This window comes from Tursiops truncatus, chromosome X, assembly GCF_011762595.2.
Source record: "Tursiops truncatus isolate mTurTru1 chromosome X, mTurTru1.mat.Y, whole genome shotgun sequence".
Lineage (NCBI taxonomy): Eukaryota > Metazoa > Chordata > Mammalia > Artiodactyla > Delphinidae > Tursiops > Tursiops truncatus.
The window spans coordinates 127,862,141-127,874,766 of NC_047055.1; the positions used below are offsets into that span (position 1 = coordinate 127,862,141).

At 55.3% G+C, this 12,626-nt stretch overlaps 1 protein-coding gene across 6 annotated transcripts in view; it reads left to right on the forward strand.

The window, feature by feature from the left end:
- The first annotated feature begins 1,350 nt into the window (after window positions 1-1,350).
- Window positions 1,351-12,626, forward strand: part of LOC101337115 (P2Y receptor family member 8) — a 50,131-nt gene continuing 38,855 nt past the window's right edge. For 4 of the 6 annotated variants that reach the window (XM_073799661.1, XM_073799660.1, XM_073799662.1 and 1 more), the window contains exon 1: window positions 2,096-2,202. The gene's annotated coding sequence lies outside the window, so the exon portion shown is untranslated. Of the gene's footprint in view, window positions 1,668-1,901; window positions 2,203-12,626 lie in introns of those variants that run through there. The other 2 variants (XM_033849549.2, XM_019944770.3) reach the window with 2 other exon arrangements.

A 12,626-nucleotide genomic window follows, 5' to 3' on the forward strand; every position in this document is an offset into this window, starting at 1 on the left:
TGGGTGGGTAGACAGATAGAAGAATGGGTGGAAGGTTATGTGTGTGCATGGGCAGGCAGATAGATAAATAAATGATTGATAGAAAAGTGACTGATACATACATGTGAGATAATAGGTAGATGATACATAAATAGATACAGATAGATGACAAATAGAAACACAGATAATAGATAGATATGACGGATGGATAGGTAGATAATAGATATCAAAGACAGAAGACAGATGATAGGTAGATAATATCATCTGATATCTAAAGATCACTGATAGGTAGATAATAGATAAATATAGAGATAGAAAGATGGATGGATGGATGGATATATGTCATCAGGCAGGCGTATTGATGGATAGATATAGATAGATAATAGATGATAGATATAGAGATAGAAGATAAATAAGTAGAGAATTGATAGGTAGATAATAGATCAATATATAGATATAGACGATAGATACATGATAGAAAAATATAATTAAATGATAGATAAACGTAGATACAGGTATAGAATGTAAATAGATGATTGATCGACAGACAACAGATGCCTAGGGGTACATACATCCTCCATACTCTGTAAATAGATGATCCTGGATTTCCCCGGGAACAGCGTTTCCATATTCGCGAATTCACCACCCCCATGACCTCCCGGCACACAATCTCTGAGAATCACCACCCTCTTTCCCCCTTCCAAGTGACCCCCGGGCGCCAGGGCTGGACCTTGGTTCGGGGGTGGGGTGTGGGGGTGGGCTTTCGAGCAGCTGCCTCTTTCCGATGACAGCGCGCCTGGCTGTGAAGTCATCATCCTCACCTGCGCACGTGCGCCCCGCCGGCCACCCAGCTCCCTCTCTGCCCTAGAGGACGCGGCCCGGGAGGCGTGAACCCCGCTCCATCGGGGGTGGGTGGGTGGATGGGGAACATGTGTCAGGGGCACGCCCCCCCGGCCCCCCCAGGGCAGTGTCCGGGCAAGGGTCACCGGGCGGGTCACCTTCTGGCTGCAAGACCAAAAGAGGTCGCCAGGCACCCAGCTTTCGCCTGCAAGAGGAAGTCAGTTCGCTTAGCATATTTTTAAAACGTAAAAAAATTTAAAATCCCAGGCATTTATTTGTTCCGTCTGGGAATCCACTTCAGGTCACCGCCAGCTACACCATCGGACTGGGCCCTCCCTCCCGGCCCGGTCTGCAGGCAGCAAACCCTTTCAGAGAGGCAGGGTCTCCCCGCAGCCGCCTCGGGACAGGACGAGCCCTGAGGTCGCGGCTCTGGGGGCCGGCACCCCGCCCCCGGCAGGGCGCGCGCTGATAGGACGGGGACCGGCGGGTTTGGACTACGGGAGCGAGCAGACAAACAGACGTTACACAGGAAATTTCAAAACGGGTTTCCTCTCCACCTGCCCTGGGTCTCCACAGCAGCCTCCGGAGCCCGGCAGGGGGACATTGGAGGATTTGCAGCCGGCGAGGGTGCAGCCGGCGCGTCATGCCCCGCGCGCACCTAGCCCGAGAGACGGCGGGGATGCTGGCACTGGGGCTGCGCCCCGACACCCACCCCGGCTCCTTCGTGGGCAGCGGGACGCCGCTTCCTGACACCAGGCCCTGAGGCACAGCTGCTGCGTCTTCCGATCCAGTCCCGGCGGCGTCTACACTGCAGACGCGCACCGCTACAGCAGCCCCGGCCGTTCCAGGTGCGTTCAATGCCTGCTCTTTATTGACGTGCGTTGTCTGCAACAGGGAGGGTCGCGGGGGGGGGGGGGTCTTACGGGGTGAGAGCCTGGGAGGCGGGCTCCGTGCGTTCTCGTCTCCGCGGTGCAGACAGAACAGGAAAACCTGTAGAAAGACACGCACGGCCACTTGGCGGGGAGACGCTCGGGACACGCTCTCCTGTGCAAACTCCTTCAGGAAACCGCACCTGCGTACAGGTGAGCGCTGAAGGCGGCCAGGCACGAGGGAGGACGGGAGGCTGAGCCTGGAACGGTTCCGGCCGCTGAGGGCCCCCCGTGAGACCTCAGATCAGCTCTCAGGCCCCGGCTCACCCAGAAACCCGAGTTCTAGGTGCATTTTACAAACCGTCCCAGACGAGCCTGGGAAGCAGGGGCGCCGCACGCGCGGGCTGGCGGCGGCCCCGGGGATTCGCGGCCGTGCACACCAGCCGTCTGCACCCTTCGGATCACGCCCGGCCGAGAGGAATTACGGAGCGTGTGGTTCCGCTTCCAAAGCGAGGTGGGTTTTTTTTCTGCCGTCTGTCGTGGTGTCACGTGCGCTCAGCGTGTGCGGTCAGAAGCGGGGCCCCGGACAGGAGCCAGGAGGAACCAAGACCCGGAGGGCCGCCCCCGCATGGCCGCGTAGGAAGCCCTTTGAGCGGCTGGATTTGAAGGGGGCAGCTGGGCCGGACGTGCGCGTGTATTCTCCGTTTAAGATGCTTCCACGGCGCGAGAATGGTGTTTTCATTTGCTGGGGCGTTGCCAAGGCCAGCGTTGGTGGAGGGAGGGGCCTTCAATCCCTGGGCGTTGTCCCTGAGTCCCGGCGACCCCCTCCCCCTCCAGGAGGAAGCGGGCCGTGGGAAGAGCCAGGAGGACCCTCCAGACCTGGGCTGTAGTTTCTGAAATATCCCCGCTCAGCCACACGGACTGAGGAGGGCGCAGGGGCAGGACCACCCTCGACAGGCCACCTGAGACCCCCGGGCAACCCTACGGAGGCCTGTGCTGTCACCTTAGGGACAGGGCAGGGGGTGTGGGTAGTGACGGGTTAGCGACAGAATGGCGGTCCCCAGGGTGCGGCTTCTCACCCAGCCCTGTGCCTGTCTGCTCCCCGCCCGTAGGTGTGGCCACCAGCCGGCAGAAGCGGGGGACTGCCGCCCACACCCCTGTTCTGGCCCGGAGGCAAGGGGCTGGGCGTGCGGGATACGGGGAGCCCCATGCTCCCCTGACACCTCGCCCTGCTCCCTGACCGCTGGCAGCTGTCCAGGCCCCCGGCGCCAGCCACAGACCCACGCCCCCCAGGGCCAACACTGCACCGCGGGGAGGCATGACCTGGCGAATGAGCACACAGAGGGGCTGCAGGGTGGGCTCCCCCAGTGCGTCCCCTGGGGTCAGCACTGGGAACCCCCAGGGAAAATTCTGCAGCCGTGTCCACACCCTCCTGGCTGGACAGACAGACCCATGGATGCAGGGTCTGCCTTATTCTAGGGAAAGCCATGCTTTGAAAGGCAGCTGGTGACTGGGTTTGCTTTTGAGCCATGCAGGGAACTCGGGTGGCCATGTTCCTGCCGGGACCTGGGGGAGGGTATGTACTTGCTGTGACCTCTGGAGGCCACGTCTGTGCCAGGACCTTGGGGGGCCACATCTGTCCTGGGCCCTCGGAAGACTGTGTATCTGCTGTGACCTCAGGAGGCCTCGTCTGTGCCGGGACCTTGGGGGGCTGTGTCCATGCTGGGACCTGGGGGCCACATCAGTGTGGGCGCCTGGGTGAGGGAGCAACGCCTGCCGTTCTGTGCAAGTTTTCCTGCTGGGGGGAAGGTGGCCAGGCCTGAGGGGCAGAAGCTGGCTCTCTCCGTCCCAGGCTCCTTGGCAAAAGGAGGGCAACATGCCAGAGCCAGGGCGTCTGTGGATGGGTGCTGTGAACCAGAACTGTGTGTGCATCGACCCCAATGCACACGCTGCCCGTGGACCGTCTCCTCCAACCCTAACCTCGCCGTCATCATCCCCACATCCCAGGTGGGGAAACTGAGGCTGGAACTCGGCCAAGCACACGGCGCCTCTGAGGGGCCGAATGGGAAACTTGCACCGACTTTTGCCCTCCAGGGCCCTTTTACCTAACTCAGTGTCCAGCCGCTGGCCTGGACAGTTGATGCAGGCAGTGGACTAGGCACCCTGTGCCTGTCGTGGTGCTGAGCACTTCCGGGGAATAGAAAGACCACACAGGGAGATGCAGGCCACGAAGGTTCAGGGCGGGAAGGAATCCAGGAGGCCTTCCTGGAAGAGGAGGCATTTGCCGGGGCTGAGTGGGACAGCTGGGAGAGCAGGGCTGTGGCAGAAAGGATGTCATGAATGGGAGCCGGGGGGGGGATGGGGGGTGTGTTCTGGGTGGAGGGAGGCTTGGGGCGCATTGGACAGAATGGTCCCGGGAGGATGGTGAGACTTTAGCGGCTGGCCCAGAAAAGCTGTGGAAGCTTCCGACATGGCTGGCGATGCTGGACTGTGCTTTGGAAAGAGCTCTGGGCAGGGCCATTGTGCCGGAACAGGGGTGTCAATGGGGTCAACGGTGTCCTGAACGGAATCTGTGCTTCGCTGACCGATGACGGGGCCAGACAGGAGGTAGGGACCGAGGTGGCGCATGGCTGGGGAGAGGGTGGTGTGGACCAGGCAGGGCAGAGGGGCGGGCCGGGCTGTGTGTGTTCCAGGTGGTGCTGGCCTGACCCCCAGGGAGGCTCATGAATGGGCAGGGGGCTGAGAGTGTGGACCCTGGGCTTTGAGTAGTCATGGGGGTGGCTGGGCGTTGTTTATGGGGGCGCAGCATGAGCATGGGACCCCTGACAGAAGGAGGGGGTGCAGGAAGAGAGGGGCGAGGGGGTCTTGGGGAAGAATCAAGGGTCACATTTACAGGGTCAGGACCCATCTTCTGTGATGTGGCACGAGTGACCCTGGGGCTGGGTGGTCCTGTTGTGCAGTGTGGGATGTGGAACAACCTCCCCGGTCTCCACCCATCAGGTGCCAGGAGCTCCCTCTCCCCCAACCAGAAATGTCCCCAGACATTGTCATATGTCCCCGGGTGGGAGGGCAAAGTCACCCCTGATCACTCACCACTGATAGATGAATAGATGACAGATAAATGACAGGTAAATAGATAGATAAATTAGATGATCGATAAATAGACAGATGGTTGATAGATAGATGATACATCAATTGACATGACTGATGGATAGACAGATGAGTAGATGTTAGGTAGATAGACAAATAGATTATAAATAAATTAGGTAGATAATAAATAATTGATAGATAGATGGTAGACAGACTGACAGCTGATAGATGGGTAGATAGACAAGTAGGAGATTTTTGATTCATAGATAAATACATAGAAAATAAATGATAGATGCATAGATGATAGATTGACAGATGGATGGATAGATAATAAATTATATAGACAGATAAATATAGATACATACATAATAGAAAAATATAGATAGATGATAGATAAACAGATGGTAGTTTGATTAATTGATTGGTAGATAATAGATGGATAGATAGCCAGATAGATAGATAGAAGGCTCTCAACTCACACTACTGGCATTTTAGACAGGATAATTCTCGGGGTGTCCTACACACTGTAGAGTATTAAACAGGATCCCTGGTTTCTACCCACCAGATGTCAGTAGCAGCCCCACAAAGTATGACACCCCCAAACTGCCCCCAGATATTATCAGGTGTCCTTTGGGGGGCAGAATTGCCCCCAATTCAGGACGACCCGGAAAAACACAAGAAGGGTCAAGGGACAGTGCAGCCAGAGGGCTGGGGGGAGAAGCAGGGCCAGGTCCCATCTCCCGGGTCTCAGGGAGAGAACCAGGCTGGGTCAGGGCATCCTGGGCCACTTTCTCCCTTGTCTCAATCTTATCTGTGCGCTCCTGTTCCTATAAGATAATAATTAAAGTTAAAAAGACCCTGTGATAGGCACGAGATCATGTGTATAGGATAAACAAATATCCCTCTGGCAGGCCGCGTCCCAGGGCAAATGGGTCAGGATTTAATGCCCACCAGTCCACAGGAAGGGCCCCGGCTTGAGCATGTGTCATCCCCGTCCCGTGGGATTATCTGCCCAAGAACCAAACATGGGCTCCAACAAGTGGCATTTTCCTGACAAACCAGGACCAGTAGGAAGACTCTTTGTAATATCCTGTGCTATAAAGGGAACAGAGGAAGTGGGTGGATTAGGTGATGCAGCTCCCAGCTGCCTGGTCACTCCCTGCCGCAGGCGTTGCCCATCTGCCACTCGCATCTTCTCCCGCGAGTACCCTGCCACTGGAGGCGCCGGTCTCCAGGTTTTTACGTGAAACATGCGCGTGTGCCAGCGGTGGGATGGGCAAGGCCATCTCTGCACTCGGGACGGGGCAGACCAGCCAGCAGGCACGTGGTGGGATAGGATCAGAGATAACCCCTCAGGCACAGCCACAGGAAACAAATGGGCTGGGTGCCCGCATGAGCTGTGACCTTGTAGGTGAGGGGCCGGCATAAATCAGCATGAGCTCACTGACGGTTTGTTGGATGATGGATGGGTGGATGGGTGGATGGATGGATGGTAGATGGATGGATGGATGGATGGATGGATGGATGGATGGATGGATTGAAGGATGGATGGATGGATAGACGGGTGGGTGGTTGGATGGATGGATGGGTAGATGGATGATGGGTGGTGGATGGATGATGGATAGATGGGTGGATGGACTGATGGATGGATGGATGGATGGATGGATGGATAGACGGGTGGATGGGTGGAGGGATGGAGGGATGGATGGATGGGTGTGTAGATAGACAGATGGATAGATGGATGATGAATGAGTGGACAGATAAAACAGGAGATGAGACTGGTTCCCCATGAATTCCCCTGAATTAGTTTCCTGGGACAGCCATACAAATTACCACACACTGGGCGGATTGAGACAACATAATTTTATCCTCTCACGTTCTGGAGGCCGGAACTCCAAGATCAAGGTCTCTGCAGGGCTGCGTTCCCTCCGGGGCTCCGGGGGAGGGTCCTTCCTGACTCTTCCGACCTCTGGAGGCTCCAGGCGTCCCTGGCTTACGATCAGCTCCCTCCAATCTCTGCCTCTGTCTTCCCACAGCCTTCTTCTGTCTGTGTGTTTCTGTGTCTCTCTGTGCGTCTTCTAGTCTTACAAGGACGCCAGTCATATTGAATTAAGGCCCACCCTAATGACCTCATCGTAAACATCTTAATTACATCTTCAAAGACTCTATTTCCAAATAAGTCCACATTCTCAGGTATTGGGCTTCAATACATCTCAAACAAATTCTCCACGAAACCCTGTGCTACTCATCCTAACCAGAGGAGGAGAGAGGGTGCGTTGGATGTGTGGAGACCCGGGGCCCCGCTCAGGCGCCCCCCACTCTGAGTCCCTCTCTAGTTCACGGACCCCTGGCCGCAGACTGCCTCATGGGGTCATTGTGAAGACTGCGTGAGATCCGTCTATCTGTTCAACACTGGTGGCGAGCAAGGCCCTGACAGATGTCATTCTCCTTGGGGAGTTCATCCCAAATCATGCGGGATTCCCAGCAGGGCCATTGTTGGCGCTCAGATGGGCTCGTGGAACCCTCATGTTGTCCCTCAGAGAGCATTGTCTAAATCCCTTTACATATGGGGACACTGATGCGCCAGGCGGCTTCGTGGCCTTCTCAAAGCCACCCAGGCCGTGGGCTACACTGCCTGCTATCGTTACGCCTGTGATGATGCTGATTCCTCCGTGCACGGGGATTCTGCGCATTCTGTCTGTCGACAGTACTTAAAGCTGAAATACCCGTCCACTTGGGCGTGCAGGGAGCGTGCTAGCGCTAGGTAGGGGTCGCGTCTGCACAACGTGGCGAATGCAGCCAACACCACTGAATGATTCCCTTTGAAATGGTGAGTTGTATCTGCGTTTAAAAAAACAGACAGAGGAAAGGAAATAACTGTCCGCTACGTTAGCCCTGCTCTTACTTCCTCATCCCGGGCTATAAACTCTCTGAAGGGGGGTTTGAGCTTCCGAGAGCTCTGGAAGGTTCTGAGTCACACTCACAGGAAGCCGGTAAAGGGGCGTTGCTGAGATCCCCACCACAAGGTGCCTTTCCCCGGCCTCGGCTGGCTGGTTTCCTTCACTGAGCTCACTCGTCTCCCTTCTGAATAAACGCGGCCGTTGCCGTTTCTAAACAGTCATGCAAATGATGGACGGCCAGGTTTCTGCACGTGGGGCTCTGTGCGGCCATGGCTTTGATTCCGGGTTCCTGAGGTGCCTCACAGCCAGGTTCCCTGCTGGCTGCTCTGTAAAAACATCTGTGTCCACGTTGCCAATGATTAAAACGGACCGTGCAAGAGAGATGATGGGGGACCGGAGAGGATATCGGGGACCAGAGACACTGCTGGGGACAGGAGAGAAGATTAGGGGCCAGGAAGATTCCCAAGGAGCAGAGAAAATATTAATGAGCAGAGAGAATATTGGGGATCAGAGATATTATTGGGGGACCAGAGAAAATATTGGGCACCAGAGAGATTGTTGGGGGACCAGACAGACTATTGGGGACCAGAGACTACTAGAGGACCAGAGAAAATATTGGGCCTCAGAAAGATTACTGGGGGCAAGAGATTATTGGGGACACGTTGCGAACATTTTGGCCTCATGCCCCACCATCAGGGGATCTCACCTGGGTCTGAGACAGCAGAGCACACTTTCCCCTGAGAACACGAAAAGGCCGTGCCCGTGCAGAGTGACCCCAACTTGGAGGATTTGATCTCTGCCCGAGCGCAGCGCACGGATTAGCTACAGACCCTCATTTTCCACCGAAAGTGGTTTCCATTTTACCCAGAGCATCAGAAAACTTCCTTAGTGCCTATCCTTTGTCCTCGGACTCTGGGGGGCGGGGGCCCATCAGCCCCAGGCCACGTGCCGGGGCTTCCGTAGGGGAGGGACGGGGGCTGGTTGCTCCCCCACGTGAGGGCTGACATCTGTGGTGCTTACAGCTTGTCCTTGGAGGTCTCTGCCTCCCCGGATGTCCAGGTTCACACCCACCAAGCACAAGCCAGCTCCCACTCAACACCGCCACACTCACCTGTCCCCCAGGTGTGCACGGAGCCCCTACGCCACCTCCTCGCCGCTCACCTAGCACCAGCCCACGGTCTCCACGCCGTCCCCTTACAGTCTGCGTGTTAGGTGTGCGGTCACCAGCTGTCTCGATTTGCCTGGGAAGCAGGAAGCTCCAGGGGGGTAGAGCTTTGGGGGCTAAAATGGGGACAGTCCTGAGAAATGGAACTAATTGATTACCCTGGTGTAAGGGATTGAAGGACGTCCCCAAGCACACATCCATGTCCTGACCCCCAGAACCCAGGAGCGGGACCTTATTTGGAAACAGGGCCTTTCCAGATGTGATGCAGTGAAGGGTCTGAGATGAGGTCCTCCTGGAGGAGGGTGGCCCTACATCCAATGACCGGGTCCTTCTAAGGGGCAGAAGAAGAGAGACCCAGACACAGAGGAGAAGCTCCGGGAAGACAGAGGCAGAGACGGGAGGGGCGCGTCCACAAGCCCAGTGACGCCTGGAGCCCCCAGAAGCTGGAAGAGGCGGGAGGGACTCTCCCCCGGAGCCTCTGGAGGGAGTTAGTTTAGGGTCACTTGCTAGAGCAGCCCCAGGACACTCGTATTCTAGACTGTACCCTGGAAGGAGACCTACAAGGCCTGTGACCACCAAGCCTCCTGGCGCGTCCTGTTGATTTTACTCATGTCCTATGATGGGCCCTGAGTGAGAGGGTCCAAAAGGAAGGCTGGAGGAGGAGACCGGCCCTGAGATACTCAGGTGCCCTTGGGAGGGTCCCTGCGCCTCCCGGCCTCAGTTCCCCTCCCTCCCTGTGCACCGTGGTCTTGAGTCTTTCTGCCATTGCTCCTGGCCCCGCCGTCCTACACTCAGTCCTAACAGTAGTGACCGCAGACTGATCCTGAGATGCCCACGCCACCTGGGGGCCATAATGAAGATCGGACCACCAGCCACTCCTGCCCTCCCGCCCAGGATGGCCCGGCCATGGTCAGGGTGACCCCACGCAGGGGATCTATCTAACCGCAGCTCATGGACGCCCACCTGGGTAAACAGGAACATGACTCCATCTCAGAGGCTGACCGTCGGTGACATTGAGGGACACTGGGGCTTCCTCACGTTTCAGGGAACACCCAACAGTGTTGTCATGGAAAATCAGAGTCTGTTGTATCGAATCCAGTGAATTATGACCCAGGCCAGCTTTCTTGTCCTCAGCCCTGTGGACATTTGGGGCTAGATGGTGCTCTGATGTGGGGCGTCCTGTGCACTGTGGGGTGCTGAGAAACATCCCTGGTCTCCACCCCCCAGATGGACCCTCTCCCAAGTTGTAACAACCAAAAATGTTTCCAGACATTGTCAAGTGTCTTTCTGGGTGGCCAAGTCACCCCCAGTTATCAACCACTGAGATAGATAGATAGGGAGACAGATGGATAGATGGATGAATATGTAGATGGATAGATGGATGGATGAAAGGGTGTAGGGAGAAATGATGGATGGATGGTTAGACATAGAGATATGGATGGATGGGTAGGTAGATAAATGGATGCCAATACAGATGGATAGACGGATGGATAGATAGATAGATAAAGAGACAGATGATAGGTAGATACTTAGATGATACATAGACGGATGAATGATAGATACATGATGGATAGATAGATAGTCGGATGATAGATAGATGTCAGATAGATAGGTAGGTAGACAGACAGATAGACAGATAGAGTCTTTCATGCTAGGTCAGGGTTTCTCAGTCTCGGCACTCCTGACATGTGGGGCTGGGTGGCTCTCTGATGTGGGGCGTCCTGGGCCCTGTGGGGGGCGGAGCAGCTTCCCTGGTCTCCACCCACCAGCTGCTGGTAGGACCTCCCCCTCCAGACTTGTGACAACTGGAAACAACTCCAGACGTTGCCAAGTGTCCCCTGGGGGACCAGATTGCTGAAAGCCCTCGATGGGTACTCAGCCTAGTTAAAGCACAATATCAGCTGCATCTCGTGGGCTGACTGCCCCCGGTTTTGAGGGATGCCAGGACTTCTAATATTGACCAGAAAATCAGAGTTAGCTGGACCGAATCCAATGTACTTTGACCATGACCAGCCCTTGGTCCTTCCCCCAAACCCACAGGGAGTCTGTCCGGGGCTCTGCCACGAGACTGAATCAGCGGCTCCCTCTGGCCCTGTGTGAAGCCGTGGTGGTGGGAGGTGAGAACCACGGGGCCACCTCTAGCATCATGACATGGACCATGCATGGTCTGGCCTCACCGTGAGGAGGTGTGTGTGTGGCAGGGACCCGTGTGGCTCTGCATCTTCCATGCAGATCTTGACACAACCCCAGCTGTATGTCTGACCACGGCCACCCCATGACCTAATGACTTAACCTCAATTTCCTCTTCTGTTAAAGAAGAAAAACACCACTTTCTCAGCACAAGGACGCTGTACTAATAAACGAGCCTCTATAGATATAAAACTCCACAAACGAGAGGTGTCCACCCACGAAACAGGTTTACCGGCTATCGATGGTGTGTCCTCAGCTCCTCCGAGCCTGGGTTTAGCAATCCATACAATGGGTATACCGGCACTCTTTGGTGTTGAAAGTTGAATCAGCTCCGTGCCTCCATCCCAGGACACACGGTAGATTAGGCAACGTTGATTATCCGCTCAATGACGATTTTCTGGTGTTGAGGCTTGGTGGGGTCCCAATGTTGGTCCATGAGTGATCGGTCTGTAGATTGTAGACGTCAGATCCTGGAAATTCTCACCCTCCACGATCACGGGATGGCTTCTGGGATAAGCCCAGCTCCCCCATCCAGGATAACCTCCTCCAACTCCCCACTTTCTAAACCTTCCTGGCTCTGCTCAGAGGCAGGTGGTAGGTTGTGCGTGAGAAGGGGTCGCCAGTAGCCTCGTGATGGTGGGACAGGGCTCCTTGGACCCACATGGCCTCTGGTTTGAACCTTCCCCAGGACAGATCTTGGCTTTGCCTGACTCCCGGGGCCCCTGAGTCTATGATGCTTCCAGGAAAACTGCATCTTTTGGTCACCCTGTCCCTTCCGCTGCCCCAATTCACGCCGTTGCTTTGAAGTTACCTGATTCTGCCATTGATTGAGAGTCTTGTCACTGGCGTCCTAGGGGGCATGGCGGGAGGGTAATGTGGGTGTTCTGGTGGGAGGTGGGAGGGTTCTCTTGAAGGCGAGGGTCTCAGAAGTCAGAGAGAGACATGTGTTTTCCCTCTGCACTGGGAGGAATCAGGAAGGTCGTCCAGGGTCTTGCTTCTGTGAACTTTCAGGTATAAGTCAGGGTTCTCCAAACAAACAGACTCAGGTGGGTAATTTTATGTGTCAAGTTGATGGGCCACAAGGCGCCCAGGTATTTGGTTAAGTGTTATTCCAGGTGTGTCTGTGAGGGTGTTTCTGGACAAGATGAGCATTTGAATGAATGGACTGAGGAAAGCAGATGGCCCTCCCCAGGGTGGGTGGGCCTTGTCCCATCCTCCAATCAGCTGGAGACCTGAATAGCACAAAAGGCTGGGTAAGGAAGAAGGAGTTCTCTCTACCTGACCATCTCTGAGATGGACTTTAGTCTTCTCAGAATGAGACTTACATCGTTCACTCTCCTGGGTGTCTGTAAGATAGTAGATGGCATATCCTGGGACTTCTCACCCTCCGTGATCATGGGAGCCAGTTCCTTATTATATACACCCTATTGGCTCTGTTTCTCTGGAGAATGCTAATACAAGAACCAAAAGGATGGATGGATGGATACATAGATAGATCGATCATGGATGGATAGATAGACAAGATAGATGATAGATACATGATAGATAGATGTATATATCTATATTTATCTATAGATTAGACAGATGAGAGAT